Source organism: Ascaphus truei, chromosome 10 (genome assembly GCF_040206685.1).
Source record: "Ascaphus truei isolate aAscTru1 chromosome 10, aAscTru1.hap1, whole genome shotgun sequence".
Lineage (NCBI taxonomy): Eukaryota > Metazoa > Chordata > Amphibia > Anura > Ascaphidae > Ascaphus > Ascaphus truei.
This window is the reverse complement of record NC_134492.1, coordinates 5,004,817-5,023,433: the sequence shown is the minus strand read 5'-3', so window position 1 is coordinate 5,023,433 and position 18,617 is coordinate 5,004,817. Positions and strand designations below refer to the sequence as shown.

The 18,617-nt window shown below is 51.4% G+C and overlaps 1 long non-coding RNA gene across 1 annotated transcript in view; it reads right to left on the bottom strand.

Moving 5' to 3' along the window:
- Positions 1 to 231: 231 nt before the first annotated feature.
- The window catches only part of LOC142503457 (uncharacterized), a 43,691-nt gene continuing 25,305 nt past the window's right edge, over positions 232 to 18,617 (bottom strand). Inside the window, exons 2-3 of the long non-coding RNA XR_012804024.1 lie at positions 2,709 to 2,910; positions 232 to 609 (exon numbers count right to left, since the gene is read on the bottom strand). This is a non-coding gene — a long non-coding RNA (uncharacterized LOC142503457). The remainder of the gene's footprint in view (positions 610 to 2,708; positions 2,911 to 18,617) is intronic.

The window sequence follows — 18,617 nt, the reverse complement described above, 5'->3', positions numbered from 1 at the left end:
TGGTTTCCACTTAAATAATGAACATATGTTGCTTTATCCGGAAGAACAACTGTATACAGGAGCATATAAATGAATAAACCCATAGTTGGAATGTGGTTCTGGCGTTGACTATAAAGGGTTGTCTGGGAGAGGTCCTAAAACCCACCCAGACCCCATACAAGTCCCGCTACTATATGACCCACAAAGCCTGGGGATGCTCCAAGAGTAATAAATGAATGAACTCACATTTGTCTTCACAGTTCATCCGGTTTTTGATTCTTGCGTGCACCAGGCTGTATGGAGGTACAGACAGGGAAACCTCACCGGGGAGGAAAAAACAGCGGGCACGGCCGCGCAACAGATAACGGAGGCTGGGCTGGGCGTAGAAATTCTTTATTGCATCATGGAAGTTTAAAAAAGAGAGAGGGGAAGGCACCCCCCGCAACTCTTACGCGTTTCACCCTGAGGGCTTTTTAAAAAAAAGACAGAGGCGCTCCCTAGCTAATGGAAGCTGGTTAAAGAAGCTGGTAGAGGATGAGAGACACTTCTGAGAGAGTCGTGCTGAAGCAGTGACGTCTGGTTACAGAGGACCTACAGGAGTTTCTCTGAGCTCACACGGGGCCGAGTTCCCTAAGGAAGAAAAGGAGGAGAGATTGTGCTGAAGCAGGGACGTCTTCTCCACAAGGACTAAGATATGCAAAATCCTTTCTAATATAGGCAAAGACTGTGTTGTTACTTTATTGCCTGTGCCAGGGCATGCTTTAGCTGGGAACCAGTATAGTTGGCTAGCGGTCTTCAGCGAGGGCTGAAGAAAAGTCAGTTAGTTTCCCTAACGGGAATAGGATTTCATTTTATTATTTGGTTTTCTTAAAGGGACGGTGGGCCTGTTGTATGATTTAATCCCTGGAAATAAACCCCTGCATAGAAAATACAGTGTTTCCGGCCTTAAATTGGGACAAAAGAGACTCAACGTGGTGTGGGCATCACAATATATATATATATATATATATATATATATATATATATATATATATATATATATATATATATATATATATATATATATATATATATATATACACACAAATACAACTGTATGCTCATCTGCATGTCTTAGGCAGGTCTGCAACCCCGCCTTTCCCCATTATCACCCAGCATACAGCACTTCCACTGCAGCAAGGGATTCTGGGAAATGACATGCAAATGAGCACAGTGTGTCACTTTTTGCCTCAAAAACCATTTTTAACATGGTATACACATACATATTACACACACACCTGGGGACCCTACTAAATGTAAGTCTTTCAGTCTCTCTCTTTTTCATGCCCTTTGTTCTCGTTGTCCCTTAGCCAGGGATCGTCCAGATTTAGGAACACACTTAAAGTTAGGTCGCCTCTTCTGCTAATTCCATGTAGGATTTACTTCCCACATTTAAGTATCACTTCCAGAGGGCTGTAGGTGAATGTATAGCTTGGCCCCCCACAGCCAGTTCCAATCTGGAACAGGAACTGTTTACGTAACTGGAACTCAGAACTCATTGGGACAATGGGGCTGGGCAATTTATACTTTATGACATAAGCACATTTAGTTGAATTAGGCCATTATTAGATTAAGAGGGGGCAATTATATAATGCAGTCTACCTTATTTATATTAATGAGTACCAAGCCTTTTATTTATAGTTATGGGAAAAATCACATCTCCCTAATATTTAATTCATACAGTTCACATAGTTTAGTAAAATAAGAATGCATAAGCACTGGAAGTATCACACAGTGTGTGCACATTGCTAAGCAGTGCGACGCCATGAGACACCTCCTGGCACCTACACATACCCCCTGGCTCATTCAAGGTCGTGTAAGGTCGTAAAGGTGTTTTATGGCCCAGCACAGATTAGCACAGTATATATGGTCCCTCATTCTCATGTCTATGGATTGTTTATAGGAAACTGAACATAGTTCACATTCTGCTAACAAACCAACAACCTAAATATATGACATCATGTCACACAGCTCATCATGTCACACAGCTCATCATGTCACACAGCTCATCATGTCACACAGCTCATCATGTCACACAGCTCATCATGTCACACATCTCATGTCACACAGCTCATGTCACACAGCTCATCATGTCACACATCTCATCATGTCACACAGCTCATCATGATACATATCTCATGTCACACAGCTCATCATGTCACACATCTCATCATGTCACACAGCTCATCATGTCACACATCTCATCATGTCACACATCTCATCATGTCACACAGCTCATCATGTTACATATCTCATGTCACACAGCTCATCATGTCACGCAGCTCATCATGTCACGCAGCTCATCATGTCACACATCTCATCATGTTACATATCTCATGTCACACAGCTCATCATGTTACACATCTCATCATGACACATATCTCATCATGTTACATATCTCATCATGTCACACAGCTCGTCATGTCACATATCTCATCATGTTACACATCTCATCATGTTAAACAGCTCATCATGTCACATATCTCATGTCACACAGCTCATCATGTTACATATCATGTCACACAGCTCATCATGTCACATATCTCATGTCACACAGCTCATCATGTTACATATCATGTCACACAGCTCATCATGTTACACAGCTCATCATGTCACACAGCTCGTCATGTTACATATCTCATCATGTCACATATCTCATCATTATAATACATATCTAGTGCATTACTTACTTTAAGTAGATACTGGATTCGTGGGCAGATGAGTGGCCAGTATAGGATTGTTGGTGTGATAATTCATGGTCGGGTAAATTACTTGTAAACCGCATTACAACGCGAATGGCTGCCGTTCCCCCGTGTGACTCCCTTTATATCTATAACATTTGTAGAATCCAGTAAAATAGCCTTTGTCCATTTTCTTCCATTTGTCATTTGCCTAGGAAAAAAGAAAACACAACAATTAGTAATAATCTAAATATTAAATTAGCACTCTTGCCAAAAAAACATACATTGATTCATTTACATAATTGTAAGAGCGGGGGCCTCGGGTGATGAACCCCCTCTATTTTCAGCTCCGTGTCCCCCAGCATAACATTTTTAGTGTCACTGTCTTCTATGGTGAAATCAATATGTCCACCAGCATTGTCCCATAGGAAACAGCGAACCAGATTTCACAGCCATGTTGTTGCCCCTGGTGGGGTGACAGGCACAGGTGAATACACCGGTATCTACCTCAGGGACTGGGGGCTCCCTGGAGCTAAACGTAGCACGGTTCAGCTCAGGAGGAAACCTCCCACCACTCCCCCGAGGAACCCCCCACAGAGGAACCCGCCCCCGACTTCCCCCACCTTCCCCCCCCTCCATGTAACCTTTGTGAAAAAAATGATCACTTAGGTGGGATTGCTGCTTTAAGACAATTACATTTCATCAAGTCAAATACAAGCACCAATCAAGCAGAGAATGTGCGGTACCCTGGAGCCGCTCCTCAGTATGTTGGAGAATAACTATACGTAGCCCCCTTTCCCTGTGCCTAAGGGAACTATGCGTGCTGAGAACCTGTTTAGCGTACAGGAGGCCTAATCCTCCACCACTGGGAGCCTGGGGGGATAGCGTTCTCTCTGGTGACAGCGCCTCCACCTGGGGGTGATCCTAGCGCAGCTGGATAACCCCTCACAGGACCCAATACAGTCAGAGAATAAATATACACACACTGGTATAACAAACTTATCTTTACACAAATTTAATACACAATAACAATACAGGCCCCACCATACAATACCCACACATATACATATATATATATATATATATATACACCACCCCGGTGGAACCACCAAAGTACTGAGGGTGCCCTGGGCACCTAACCAACCCAGTGTCCACAGAGTCAAGCCCACCCAAAGTGTGTGGAGTAGCGCTACCCCCTGTGTGTGGCCGTTGGTGCACGTTGGGCACCTTCCTGATCTTAGGCCAGACCAGGCCGACTTGGGATAGTGGATCCGCAGAACCGCAACGTGATCTCACGACGTGTCTACCAGATCCTCTCCTGTCCGCAGGAGTCTGCCTATTGAGGGAGCTCCCGCTGGAGGGTGTCCCTTAATGTCTATAGTTGCCTGTGGTCTGGTCCCAGATCGCAGGCCGCTCACACCGCGTGGCGTCTGTCACCGGTGTACTAATACTAGATAGCTAAGTGCCGCTGGGGAAGCGTCCCTTTCTACAGGCAACCCCTGCAGCACCCACAAGCTGAGATAAGTCGTGGTCTAGCTGGGATCTCTGACCTAGTTCAGGGACCACTGGTACCCTGAACACACCCTCACCCCTTGCTGTCCCTGCTCCGACAGGCGTGCGGCTCTGCTTCGCGCCAAACTCCTCTCTCTGCTCTGCGTGGGTACTTGCATCCTATTGGCTGCTGCTGCCCCATGTGTTAGCAATTCCTGGGGCTGCTGGGACACGTAGTCCCGTGCGGACCCTTGTAATGGCCACCGCAACTCTCCTTCACTGCGCATGCGCACAGCACACACTGCGCATCCGTGAGGATTAAAATGGCGACGCCCCCCACTCTGGATCACCTGAAGCCTTCTTCCCATCCGCTATGGAGGTAAGCGGGGACCCGGCTACATATATTTTCCTGAACCACAGGTATTCAAAGTGTATAATGTTTTGGGAGCACTGAGTCAGTGTGGTGTGTGCTGACTGTACTGTATTTATAAAAACGAGCATTATACTTTTCACGAACAGGCGCATATTTACATATACTTCTCCGATAGCTTTAATTGACTTAAACAATAGATCCAACCACCATTATATTAAAAGAAAGCGCGTTCTTCCCCTGGCTGAATGTACTGTGTCATTTTTAAAAAGTCAGCGGACTGTGCGGTCAGTTACAAACTAGAAACCTTTCCATTTTCAGAGTTTAGTCAATGCTTAGATATAGTGCTTTATTTTTCTGGCAAGGCAGCCGGCGTTTCCATAAGCAGAAGCTACACAGCTCCTGGAACAAAGCAAACGTCCCACTTCTGTGTCCAGACAGAGTCAATATTTTGTGAGCAGGGAATTTCACCCCTTGGGGTTAATTGCACCCTCTGCTATTTTTGGCTGCCGACTCCCAATGCCAGCCTCTGGCGCTCGTTAAACCCCCTGCACGCATTCACTAACACATATACAGATACACTGATGCACACACATGAATACATTGATACACACAGACACACACACAGACACACACACAGACACACACACAGATACACACAGAGATACACACAGAGATACACACACACACAACGGTACTGGAATGCAAAAAAACAGATACATACTGATGTAGCGGCCGTTATTCGAACACTTCGCGCGTCATGTACATCGGAATCCCGACTTGAAACCGCGGGATGAATTCCAGCCTTCCCGCACTAAGATGCGAGCGCGGCGAGTGCAGAAAAACGCATTTTAGTGTTCTGGCTTTTAAAAACATGAAAGTGACACAGTGACACAGTAGCACAGTGACAGTAACACAGTGACACAGTAGCACAGTACTTTACACATTACAATTCATACATTTTATTGCAAACGAAGAAACAGAATCCATGAAATTCAAACAAAACATTCGCGATAAGCGCGGGTGCCTGGGATAAGCGCGGGTGCCTGGGGCGATTGGCCGCGTTAATGCTGCGTGGGGAACAGCAGAGAACTCAAAATCGGCGCTGTGATGTGTTCGAATAACGGCCGCTGCATCAGTATATACGTAGATTTCCTCATGCTCACTCACATACACACAAAGATACACACAGGCGTATACACTGTTATACACCACTAACAGCGTAAGCCTGTGTGTTTTTGTGTATATGGGTGCTGCACCCCTGGTATGCTTGACTTGTCTCATAAAGAATCTCTACAAATCCATACACAGTTTGCCCAAATCTGTTTGCCACATCTGAAGACTTCCACCAAGCGACTTTGAAAAAATACAGATGCACTTTTTTCAAAGTCTTTAAAGATGTTTCTTCCAAGTACATTTCCCTCAGACAGCAGGAATGTGGAAACTCTCCACGGTGATGTGTGGTGAGCTTAATGTTTAACTATCATGCTTGCCAGAAACTCATCAGAAATCAGACTAAATATTTATGCGTTCATGAGGCATTATGTAATATCACACGTTACAGTTCCTCTGCATTTGATTTCCGTTTGCTAATCCTACACACAACAAGCAGGAAGATTATTTTCATTTTTATTTCTGTGGTTATGACAGGAAAATTCTTAAGCTACAAATGCTTTGCTGCACAAAGCGCAGAGGCAATAACCCAAACATTTTAATAGGCAGAGAGCAAGAAGAAACAACGGCCTCCATCTTTTAAATAATCCCAGCAAAATTCTTCTAAATTCACAAAGAGGCAAAGTGAATGTTATGTCCGGCTTACATGGCATGCAAGCGACTCTTCCGATCGCACTGTACCCCGGCAAGATTAACCCACATGGACCCGTTATGCTTCACAGGATGTGGACAGACAGCCAGTATGTTACACACCTCGTGGGAATGTAAAGATAGGCAAGGCCTATGTCACCAAGTCTATGATATCATAAGTAGCATGTTTGGATTACATCTGACCTTAGACGCTGCACAGACTAGTAGTGTACAGGGTACCCAGAAATGACCCAGTACCCGGCATATTAGGCCATATTTAATCTACCCGGAAATTACTCGGACCCAGCCCAGGGCACTGGAACCTGGTGCCAGGTACTTCCGTTCTGCCCCCTCGTCTTCCTCAATCACCCACCTTCCTCAAGGGCGGCGGGAGAAGAGGACGGAGAACGGCCAGCAGAGGACAGCGGGCGGTGGAGGGAGAGACGGCAGCCTGCAGAGGAGGGAGAGGACAGCAGCCTGCAGAGGAGGGAGAGGACAGCAGCCTGCAGAGGAGGGAGAGGAGGGCAGCAGCCTGCAGAGGAGAGAGAAGAGGACCATTTGAGTGGAGCAGGAGTAGCACAGGACGGGAGGAGGAGCGCGCTGTAGCAGCGGCAGACACAGGAAGTCAGAGAAGACTTCCGGGTAGCACCGCTGGGGCGCGCTCCTCCTCCCGTCCTGTGCTGCTCCTGCTCTGCTCAAATGGTCCTCCTCTCCCTCCCCTGCAGGCTGCTGCCCTCCTCTCCCTCCCCTGCAGGCTGCTGCCCTCCTCTCCCTCCTCTGCAGGCTGCTGTCCTCCTCTCCCTCCTCTGCAGCCTGCCCTCCTCTCCCTCCTCTGCAGCCTGCCCTCCTCTCCCTCCTCTGCAGGCTGCTGTCCTCCTCTCCCTCCTCTGCAGTCTGCTGCCCTCCTCTGCAGGCTGCTGTCCTCCTCTTCCTCCTCTGCAGGCTGCTGTCCTCCTCTCCCTCCTCTGCAGGCTGCTGTCCTCCTCTCCCTCCTCTGCAGGCTGCTGTCCTCCTCTCCCTCCTCTGCAGGCTGCTGTCCTCCTCTCCCTCCTCTGCAGGCTGCTGTCCTCCTCTCCCTCCTCTGCAGGCTGCTGCCCTCTCCCTCCTCTGCAGGCTGCTGCCCTCTCCCTCCTCTGCAGGCTGCTGCCCTCCTCTCCCTCCTCTGCAGGCTGCTGTCCTCCTCTCCCTCCTCTGCAGGCTGCTGTCCTCCTCTCCATCCTCTGCAGGCTGCTGCCCTCCTCTCCCTCCTCTGCAGGCTACCCTCCTCTGCAGGCTGCTGCCCTCCTCTCCCTCCTCTGCAGGCTGATCACATCCTCTTCCTCTCCCGCCGCCACCGGCTGCTGTTCTCCTCCTCTACCACCTCTACCACCTGCGCTTACCGCCCTCTTCTGCCACCCTCCAAAGCTACCCGGCCGGTATTTTTTAGGACCCAGTAACGTCACTGAACCAGCCCTCGCTTTTATTAATGCATATACTGTGTAACGCAAACACACCTGGGACAGAGAGATCTAGGTACACTGACGCAGAGCGGCTACGTTACAAGTGATATTATTTGCATCAATTTTCCTCCTTTCTAGGACACCCGACAAATGCCAGAATTGATGGTGTTATATTTATTGAGAGGCGGGACTCTGATAACTGGAAAGACTGCATGTTGAAGAACATAGAAGCGGAATATTCTGTAGCACGTCCGCAGGTTTGTGTGTGTACCAGTTTCATGAGAATGCACGCTCATTGTCACTTTTATTTTTAGCTGAGGCCAGAGGTGAAGGGTGTGTCCTGTGTGTGGTATTTACAGCACTTTAGGGCAGAAGGGGCGGCCATAGTAAAGGAACTTCTTACTTGATGTGTAAGCACAAAGGCATGTACTGTAGTCAGACGTGAGCTGCAGCAGTGACATCATGAGCCGAGTCATAATATTGTGTAAAGACGGCTCAGGAAGGAAACACTAGTAGTTTTTAAGGAAACCTTCATTTCCTAATCTAATTAACATTTTTGAGTAATGAACACACTAGAGCAGAGGTGCGCAAACTTTTCAGTCTGCGCCCCCTTGCCTGCTCGCCCCCGCTGCTCACGCCCTCCCTTACCCTGGTTCCGGCGTCAAATGACGCAGCGGGGTCATGTGACATCACATCACCCCGCGGCTTAATTTGACGCTGCGTTACCATGGTGCCGCGTCACCTGAAGCTGAGGTAAGTTGGTCACAGAGTCCACGCGCACCCCCACGTTTGTGCACCCCTGTTTTACACTGAGTGGTTATATAGTTCTGCGATGTGGCGCCCGCGCCTCGGAACAGCAGCGCACCAATAGTGACGTTCTCGCCGTGCACAATGTATTCGCATATTTAATTGTATCCTTTGGTTCACTAGTTGTACACTTATAGGGCCTCATTCAGAGAGCGTCGATAAGGCCCTTATCGAGCACTTATCGACCAAAATGGCTACTCGTATTCAGTAAGCCTCGATAAGTGCTCGATAACGGCCTGTATCGCCGCAAAATCTTATGACCAAAAGAAAATCGCCAATTGAGCGGCGATCAGCCGCTTATCAACCATTTTCGGAAGGATCATAAAGTCGTGCGATTCTAGTACCCGCGAGTCGGCTGTCGCGGCCTATCGCAGTCCTAAAAGACGATCTTCTCCCCAAATCCAATTCACCTCAAAATTTAGGTAAATTGGTGGGGAGATGCCTCGATGAGCTGCGATATGTCGGGACAGAAAAAAATCAGGCCCTTTTCCTGCCTCGGATTGATGCCGGGGGTCTCCGGAGCTGTAATAAAGGGGTTAACCCATCCGCAATGTCTAGACACCCATCATTAGGGCTAATACACCCTTCACCCACCCGTGAGGCCTAAGCACCCACCCCGGACTGACTATACCCACCCTGTATCCATTGAGTAGTATAGTGGTACATCATACCCATATAATAATAATAATAATAATAATAATAATAATATGGGCATGATAAGCCCCTATAGCACTCAATGGGCACCCTAATTACAATACATTAATACACAAGACACACAATAATAAAACATAACTAAACTCAAAAAAAACCACACGTCACTAAATAAAAACAGTAGCCAGCTAGTCCAATGAATACAAGCAATAACATCAACAATGAGTTAATTAAACCATTAACCAATCAAAACAATTAATTCCTAAAACAACTCCGAATTATTTTATAAAGTAACCAATCAAACCAAATAATTACTAAACCAACTCAAAATTAATAGAAACAGTAACCAATCAAACCAATTAATTACTACAACATTAATGAATTCATTTAAACATTAAAATACAAATAAATTAATTCAAACAATATCTGAAATAACCATGAAACGCATTAGCTAACATAATACAACATGAACTAAAAACAAACACCAATCGCAAACATTTGATTACCATTAAGCAGGAAAAAAAACAAACAATGACATCCACATAAGAAACTAAATTAATTAAAAAAACCAACAGAAATACCAAGCCAGAAATGCCCCCCAAATATTGTCATAATAATGTATTAATCTGTACCCTAAAGTGGTACAGATTAATATATTATCAGTCAATGTGCCTCCCCCAAAAAATCAAAAAACACATCCAATGAAAAAACCTGTAAAAAAATACATTTACAAACATTCAATATATTACTTACCATTAGAAGCGGTGGCCCTGCTGTTGTGGTAAGTATAACTGTATTTATTTACTTTATTTATGTATGCTAATGCAGTGTTTAATAATGGGCAAATAATATATTATCCATATCTGGATAATAGTTATTTTGCCCATTACTGTACTGTATGGGTTTGGGTGGAAGGGGGGTGTATTGATGTTTATTAAAATGTTTTTTAATATACATTTCTTTCATAGTGTAGATGTGCAGGGGGTCTCCGGAGCTGAACCGCGTTGGTTTTATGTCCGGGGACCCCCTGCTTCCCGAGATACAGGCCTCTTTATGGGGTGCCGGTATCCCTCTGCATTGAAATGTCCCGCGTCACGTGACCGGGACATTTTCTTGCATAGCAGATACCGGCACCCCATAAAGGGGCCTGTATCTCGGGAAGCAGGGGGTCCCCGGACATAAAACCAACGCGGTTCAGCTCCGGAGACCCCCTGCACATCTACACTATGAACGAAATGTATATTTAAATAAATAATTTTCGGGCGACATTTCCGCTGGGAGAGGCGGCTCTCTCAGAGCTGCTCTCTCTGCAGCAGAAATGAATCGCCGTGTTAGGCATTTTCAGAGGCTCGATGCTCTCGCTGGCAGCAACTCGCCCGTTTTGGGAATTTTGCTATCACAGTTAATCGAGGCTTTCTGAATAACATGATAGCAACGCCCAAAAAAGTGTCATTTTAAATGCCCGGGTGATAATTTTTATCAACCCTCTCTGAATGAGGCCCATAGTGTTCACTCACCGTAACACTAGCTGCTGGTATCACATGTTCAGTACATTGGTTACACACACACCTACGCAGTTATACACATTTAGAAATAAATTATTTTTAGCACTGGTACACATTTTAACACTTTGCGCGCTGCATCCCTTGTGTGTGTGTATATATATATATATATATATATATATAAAATTATTAGTACTTATATATTACATAATCAGAACAAAGAGGGTCCTTATGGTATAATAATATAAATCACAACTCTGTGGTCCCCACAATTCCAGAATTTTTAAATGTGGGAATTTTTATAAATAAAGACCTGTCCGGTTATAAGCTTGGAAGGCGCCGATATTTTGGGAGAATACGATGAGAATAAAACGTGTGCAAGCGGATTACTGAATGACAACGCTATGGGTCATAGGCTTGCACCGTGCACAAGCGCCCAGCACTACCCAGCATTCTCCAAGCTGGGTGATCTATATAGCAAGAAAGCTGACCGCAACGCAGCTTATTTATTATCAGTATTTCTATTCCGCTTGAATTTGGCGCACGCTGTGCTTGTATTCCAGGCTAAAAACCGACACCACTGAAAATCAACGCAGGAAACGGTCAAGAAAAGTAACACAAGCGCACGTCTTAATGCATAGACCAGCGCCAGTATGCAAATGTGACTCCGCCCTAACTCCGCCCCCTTACCTCGTCCCATACAGACGCAGACTTACCCCAAAACAGCGTAACTAACATTGCTGCACAGACATTGGCGGGCACATCTATATTCCAGCACGAGTCGCGATAAAATATTCACTTTGCGCCCAGAGTTTGAATATTTATGTATAATTGTATTTCTATAGCGCCAACAGTGTATGTAGCACGTTACCAAATGACAATATAGGTAAAATACATCACAAACAATGGGGAGAAAAGCAGCGAGCAACTAAGAACATACGCTGGGTCCTGCCCGGAGAGCTCACGTGCAATAATAGGTTACCGCTTACAGAAAGGGGAATATTGCTAATAAAGAGATAAGGATTTAACGGCAAAAGTTAATAGCAATCTTAAAAAAGGTACAAAAAACCCAACTAATTTGTTGGATTAAAGCTCCAGGCAGCACGTCAAATTTGAATCTAAGATTTACTCATTAAAATCTGAATGTTTTACTAATTAAACTTTTGAATATATCAGCCTACATCACCCATTCAATAGGAGTGTGAAGCGAAGTCATTACAATATTCTGTGTTGTCTCAACCATTTCCATAATATTTCTGATATCCTGTGAAAGGATATAGAATTCCTCGAGCAAATTTGTCTTCTTTAATTATTTTTTCAACAGGACAATTATCGTGTTGTTGCCGCTTCTGGTTGGTATTCATCGTATGGCTTTTCTCCGTGGGCTACAAGTCCGGATAGAGATAACACCGCACAAACGTGACTCTTACACTAGGACACGTACTGTTTGATATTCCAACATTTGGAATTTGTTTATGAAGATGGAGCTAATACAGGGGTGGCCAATTTCAGTCCTCAAGGGCCAGGATATCCTGGTGGCTCAATCAGTCGATCGGTCAAAGACTGCACCACCTCCGCTGAAGCAGGGATATTCTGAAAACCTGACCTGTTGGTTCTCCTTGAGGACTGGAGTTGGCCGCTCCTGCGCTAGAAGCACAAAATTGCCCGCCGCTGATCTAGGAGATGCTGAGGACAGAACTAACAAAGACGACAGAAGCCTTGGAATTGTAGAACTGATCAGCAATGCCTCTACCGCAGGCCAGAGGGGGGAAGGTGCGGTCACACAGCGGTACAGAGAGGGGAAGGTGCGGTCACACAGCGGTACAGAGAGGGGAAGGTGCGGTCACACAGCGGTACAGAGAGGGGAAGGTGCGGTCACACAGCGGTACAGAGAGGGGAAGGTGCGGTCACAGAGAGGGGAAGGTGCGGTCACACAGCGGTACAGAGAGGGGAAGGTGCGGTCACACAGCGGTACAGAGGGGGGAAGGTGCGGTCACACAGCGGTACAGAGAAGGGAAGGTGAGGTCACATAGCGGTACAGAGGGGGGAAGGTGCGGTCACACAGCGGTACAGAGAGGGGAAGGTGCGGTCACACAGCGGTACAGAGAGGGGAAGGTGCGGTCACACAGCGGTACAGTGAGGGGAAGGTGCGGTCACACAGCGGTACAGAGAGGGGAAGGTGCGGTCACACAGCGGTACAGAGAGGGGAAGGTGCGGTCACACAGCGGTACAGAGGGGGGAAGGTGCGGTCACACAGCGGTACATAGGGGGGAAGGTGCGGTCACACAGCGGTACAGAGGGGGGAAGGTGCGGTCACACAGCGGTACAGAGAGGGGAAGGTGCGGTCACACAGCGGTACAGAGAGGGGAAGGTGAGGTCACACAGCCGTACAGAGAGGGGAAGGTGCGGTCACACAGCGGTACAGAGGGGGGAAGATGCGGTCACACAGCGGTACAGAGGGGTGTAGGTGCGGTCACACAGCGGTACAGAGAGGGGAAGGTGCGGTCACACAGCGGTACAGAGAGGGGAAGGTGCGGTCACACAGCGGTACAGAGGGGGGAAGGTGCGGTCACACAGCGGTACAGAGAGGGGAAGGTGCGGTCACACAGCGGTACAGAGAGGGGAAGGTGCGGTCACACAGCGGTACAGAGGGGGGAAGGTGCGGTCACACAGCGGTACAGAGAGGGGAAGGTGCGGTCACACAGCGGTACAGAGAGGGGAAGGTGCGGTCACACAGCGGTACAGAGAGGGGAAGGTGAGGTCACACAGCGGTACAGAGGGGGGAAGGTGCGGTCACACAGCGGTACAGAGAGGGGAAGGTGCGGTCACACAGCGGTACAGTGAGGGGAAGGTGCGGTCACACAGCGGTACAGAGAGGGGAAGGTGCGGTCACACAGCGGTACAGAGAGGGGAAGGTGCGGTCACACAGCGGTACAGAGGGGGGAAGGTGCGGTCACACAGAGGTACAGAGAGGGGAAGGTGCGGTCACACAGAGGTACAGAGGGGGGAAGGTGCGGTCACACAGCGGTACAGAGAGGGGAAGGTGCGGTCACACAGCGGTACAGAGGGGGGAAGGTGCGGTCACACAGCGGTACAGAGAGGGGAAGGTGCGGTCACACAGCGGTACAGAGGGGGGAAGGTGCGGTCACACAGCGGTACAGAGAGGGGAAGGTGCGGTCACACAGCGGTACAGAGAGGGGAAGGTGCGGTCACACAGCGGTACAGAGAGGGGAAGGTGCGGTCACACAGCGGTACAGAGAGGGGAAGGTGCGGTCACACAGCGGTACAGAGAGGGGAAGGTGCGGTCACACAGCGGTACAGAGAGGGGTAGGTGCGGTCACACAGCGGTACAGAGAGGGGAAGGTGCGGTCACACAGCGGTACAGAGGGGATGGTGCGGTCACACAGCGGTACAGAGGGGGGAAGGTGCGGTCACACAGCGGTACAGAGAGGGAAAGGTGCGGTCACACAGCGGTACAGAGGGGGGAAGGTGCGGTCACACAGCGGTACAGAGGGGGGAAGGTGCGGTCACACAGCGGTACAGAGGGGGGAAGGTACGGTCACACAGCGGTACAGAGGGGGGAAGGTGCGGTCACACAGCGGTACAGAGGGGGGAAGGTGCGGTCACGCAGCGGTACAGAGAGGGGAAGGTGCGGTCACGCAGCGGTACAGAGGGGGGAAGGTGCGGTCACGCAGCGGTACAGAGAGGGGAAGGTGCGGTCACGCAGCGGTACAGAGGGGGGAAGGTGCGGTCACGCAGCGGTACAGAGGGGGGAAGGTGCGGTCACGCATCGGTACAGAGAGGGGAAGGTGCGGTCACACAGCGGTACAGAGAGGGGAAGGTGCGGTCACACAGCGGTACAGAGGGGGGAAGGTGCGGTCACACAGCGGTACAGAGGGGGGAAGGTGCGGTCACACAGCGGTACAGAGGGGGGAAGGTGCGGTCACACAGCGGTACAGAGGGGGGAAGGTGCGGTCACACAGCGGTACAGAGGGGGGAAGGTGCGGTCACACAGCGGTACAGAGGGGGGAAGGTGCGGTCACACAGCGGTACAGAGGGGGGAAGGTGCGGTCACACAGCGGTACAGAGGGGGGAAGGTGCGGTCACACAGCGGTACAGAGAGGGGAAGGTGCGGTCACACAGCGGTACAGAGGGGGGAAGGTGCGGTCACACAGCGGTACAGAGAGGGGAAGGTGCGGTCACACAGCGGTACAGAGGGGGGAAGGTGCGGTCACACAGCGGTACAGAGGGGGGAAGGTGCGGTCACCCAGCGGTACAGAGAGGGGAAGGTGCGGTCACACAGCGGTACAGTGAGGGGAAGGTGCGGTCACACAGCGGTACAGAGAGGGGAAGGTGCGGTCACACAGCGGTACAGAGAGGGGAAGGTGCGGTCACACAGCGGTACAGAGGGGGGAAGGTGCGGTCACACAGCGGTACAGAGGGGGGAAGGTGCGGTCACACAGCGGTACAGAGGGGGGAAGGTGCGGTCACACAGCGGTACAGAGGGGGGAAGGTGCGGTCACACAGCGGTACAGAGAGGGGAAGGTGCGGTCACACAGCGGTACAGAGGGGGGAAGGTGCGGTCACAGAGCGGTACAGAGAGGGGAAGGTGCGGTCACACAGCGTTACAGAGGGGGGAAGGTGCGGTCACACAGCGGTACAGAGAGGGGAAGGTGCGGTCACACAGCGGTACAGAGGGGGGAAGGTGCGGTCACACAGCGGTACAGAGAGGGGAAGGTGCGGTCACACAGCGGTACAGAGAGGGGAAGGTGCGGTCACACAACGGTACAGAGAGGGGAAGGTGCGGTCACACAGCGGTACAGAGAGGGGAAGGTGCGGTCACACAGCGGTACAGAGAGGGGAAGGTGCGGTCACACAGCGGTACAGAGGGGAAGGTGCGGTCACACAGCGGTACAGAGGGGGGAAGGTGCGGTCACACAGAGGTACAGAGAGGGGAAGGTGCGGTCACACAGCGGTACAGAGAGGGGAAGGTGCGGTCACACAGCGGTACAGAGAGGGGAAGGTGCGGTCACACAGCGGTACAGAGAGGGGAAGGTGCGGTCACACAGCGGTACAGAGAGGGGAAGGTGCGGTCACACAGCGGTACAGAGAGGGGAAGGTGCGGTCACACAGCGGTACAGAGAGGGGAAGGTGCGGTCACACAGCCGTACAGAGAGGGGAAGGTGCGGTCACACAGCCGTACAGAGAGTGGAAGGTGCGGTCACACAGCCGTACAGAGAGGGGAAGGTGCGGTCACACAGCGGTACAGAGGGGGGAAGGTGCGGTCACACAGCGGTACAGAGAGGGGAAGGTGCGGTCACACAGCGGTACAGAGAGGGGAAGGCGCGGTCACACAGCGGTACAGAGAGGGGAAGGTGCGGTCACACAGCGGTACAGAGGGGGGAAGATGCGGTCACACAGCGGTACAGAGGGGTGTAGGTGCGGTCACACAGCGGTACAGAGAGGGGAAGGTGCGGTCACACAGCGGTACAGAGAGGGGAAGGTGCGGTCACACAGCGGTACAGAGGGGGGAAGGTGCGGTCACACAGCGGTACAGAGAGGGGAAGGTGCGGTCACACAGCGGTACAGAGAGGGGAAGGTGCGGTCACACAGCGGTACAGAGGGGGGAAGGTGCGGTCACACAGCGGTACAGAGAGGGGAAGGTGCGGTCACACAGCGGTACAGAGAGGGGAAGGTGCGGTCACACAGCGGTACAGAGAGGGGAAGGTGAGGTCACACAGCGGTACAGAGGGGGGAAGGTGCGGTCACACAGCGGTACAGAGAGGGGAAGGTGCGGTCACACAGCGGTACAATGAGGGGAAGGTGCGGTCACACAGCGGTACAGAGAGGGGAAGGTGCGGTCACACAGCGGTACAGAGGGGAAGGTGCGGTCACACAGCGGTACAGTGAGGGGAAGGTGCGGTCACACAGCGGTACAGTGAGGGGAAGGTGCGGTCACACAGCGGTACAGTGAGGGGAAGGTGCGGTCACACAGCGGTACAGTGAGGGGAAGGTGCGGTCACACAGCGGTACAGTGAGGGGAAGGTGCGGTCACACAGCGGTACAGAGAGGGGAAGGTGCGGTCACACAGCGGTACAGTGAGGGGAAGGTGCGGTCACACAGCGGTACAGAGAGGGGAAGGTGCGGTCACACAGCGGTACAGAGAGGGGAAGGTGCGGTCACACAGCGGTACAGTGAGGGAAAGGTGAGGTCACACAGCGGTACAGAGAGGGGAAGGTGCGGTCACACAGCGGTACAGAGAGGGGAAGGTGCGGTCACACAGCGGTACAGAGAGGGGAAGGTGCGGTCACACAGCGGTACAGAGGGGGGAAGGTGCGGTCACACAGAGGTACAGAGAGGGGAAGGTGCGGTCACACAGAGGTACAGAGGGGGGAAGGTGCGGTCACACAGCGGTACAGAGAGGGGAAGGTGCGGTCACACAGCGGTACAGAGGGGGGAAGGTGCGGTCACACAGCGGTACAGAGAGGGGAAGGTGCGGTCACACAGCGGTACAGAGGGGGGAAGGTGCGGTCACACAGCGGTACAGAGAGGGGAAGGTGCGGTCACACAACGGTACAGAGAGGGGAAGGTGCGGTCACACAGCGGTACAGAGAGGGGAAGGTGCGGTCACACAGCGGTACAGAGAGGGGAAGGTGCGGTCACACAGCGGTACAGAGGGGGGAAGGTGCGGTCACACAGCGGTACAGAGAGGGGAAGGTGCGGTCACACAGCGGTACAGAGGGGGGAAGGTGCGGTCACACAGCGGTACAGAGAGGGGAAGGTGCGGTCACACAGCGGTACAGAGAGGGGAAGGTGCGGTCACACAGCGGTACAGAGAGGGGAAGGTGCGGTCACACAGCGGTACAGAGAGGGGAAGGTGCGGTCACACAGCGGTACAGAGAGGGGAAGGTGCGGTCACACAGCGGTACAGAGAGGGGAAGGTGCGGTCACACAGCGGTACAGAGAGGGGAAGGTGCGGTCACACAGCGGTACAGAGAGGGGTAGGTGCGGTCACACAGCGGTACAGAGAGGGGAAGGTGCGGTCACACAGCGGTACAGAGGGGATGGTGCGGTCACACAGCGGTACAGAGGGGGGAAGGTGCGGTCACACAGCGGTACAGAGAGGGAAAGGTGCGGTCACACAGCGGTACAGAGGGGGGAAGGTGCGGTCACACAGCGGTACAGAGGGGGGAAGGTACGGTCACACAGCGGTACAGAGGGGGGAAGGTACGGTCACGCAGCGGTACAGAGGGGGGAAGGTGCGGTCACGCAGCGGTACAGAGGGGGGAAGGTGCGGTCACGCAGCGGTACAGAGAGGGGAAGGTGCGGTCACACAGCGGTACAGAGGGGGGAAGGTGCGGTCACACAGCGGTACAGAGAGGGGAAGGTGCGGTCACACAGCGGTACAGAGGGGGGAAGGTGCGGTCACACAGCGGTACAGAGAGGGGAAGGTGCGGTCACACAGCGGTACAGAGGGGGGAAGGTGCGGTCACACAGCGGTACAGAGGGGGGAAGGTGCGGTCACACAGCGGTACAGAGAGGGGAAGGTGCGGTCACACAGCGGTACAGTGAGGGGAAGGTGCGGTCACACAGCGGTACAGAGAGGGGAAGGTGCGGTCACACAGCGGTACAGAGAGGGGAAGGTGCGGTCACACAGCGGTACAGAGGGGGGAAGGTGCGGTCACACAGCGGTACAGAGGGGGGAAGGTGCGGTCACACAGCGGTACAGAGGGGGGAAGGTGCGGTCACACAGCGGTACAGAGGGGGGAAGGTGCGGTCACACAGCGGTACAGAGAGGGGAAGGTGCGGTCACACAGCGGTACAGAGGGGGGAAGGTGCGGTCACACAGCGGTAC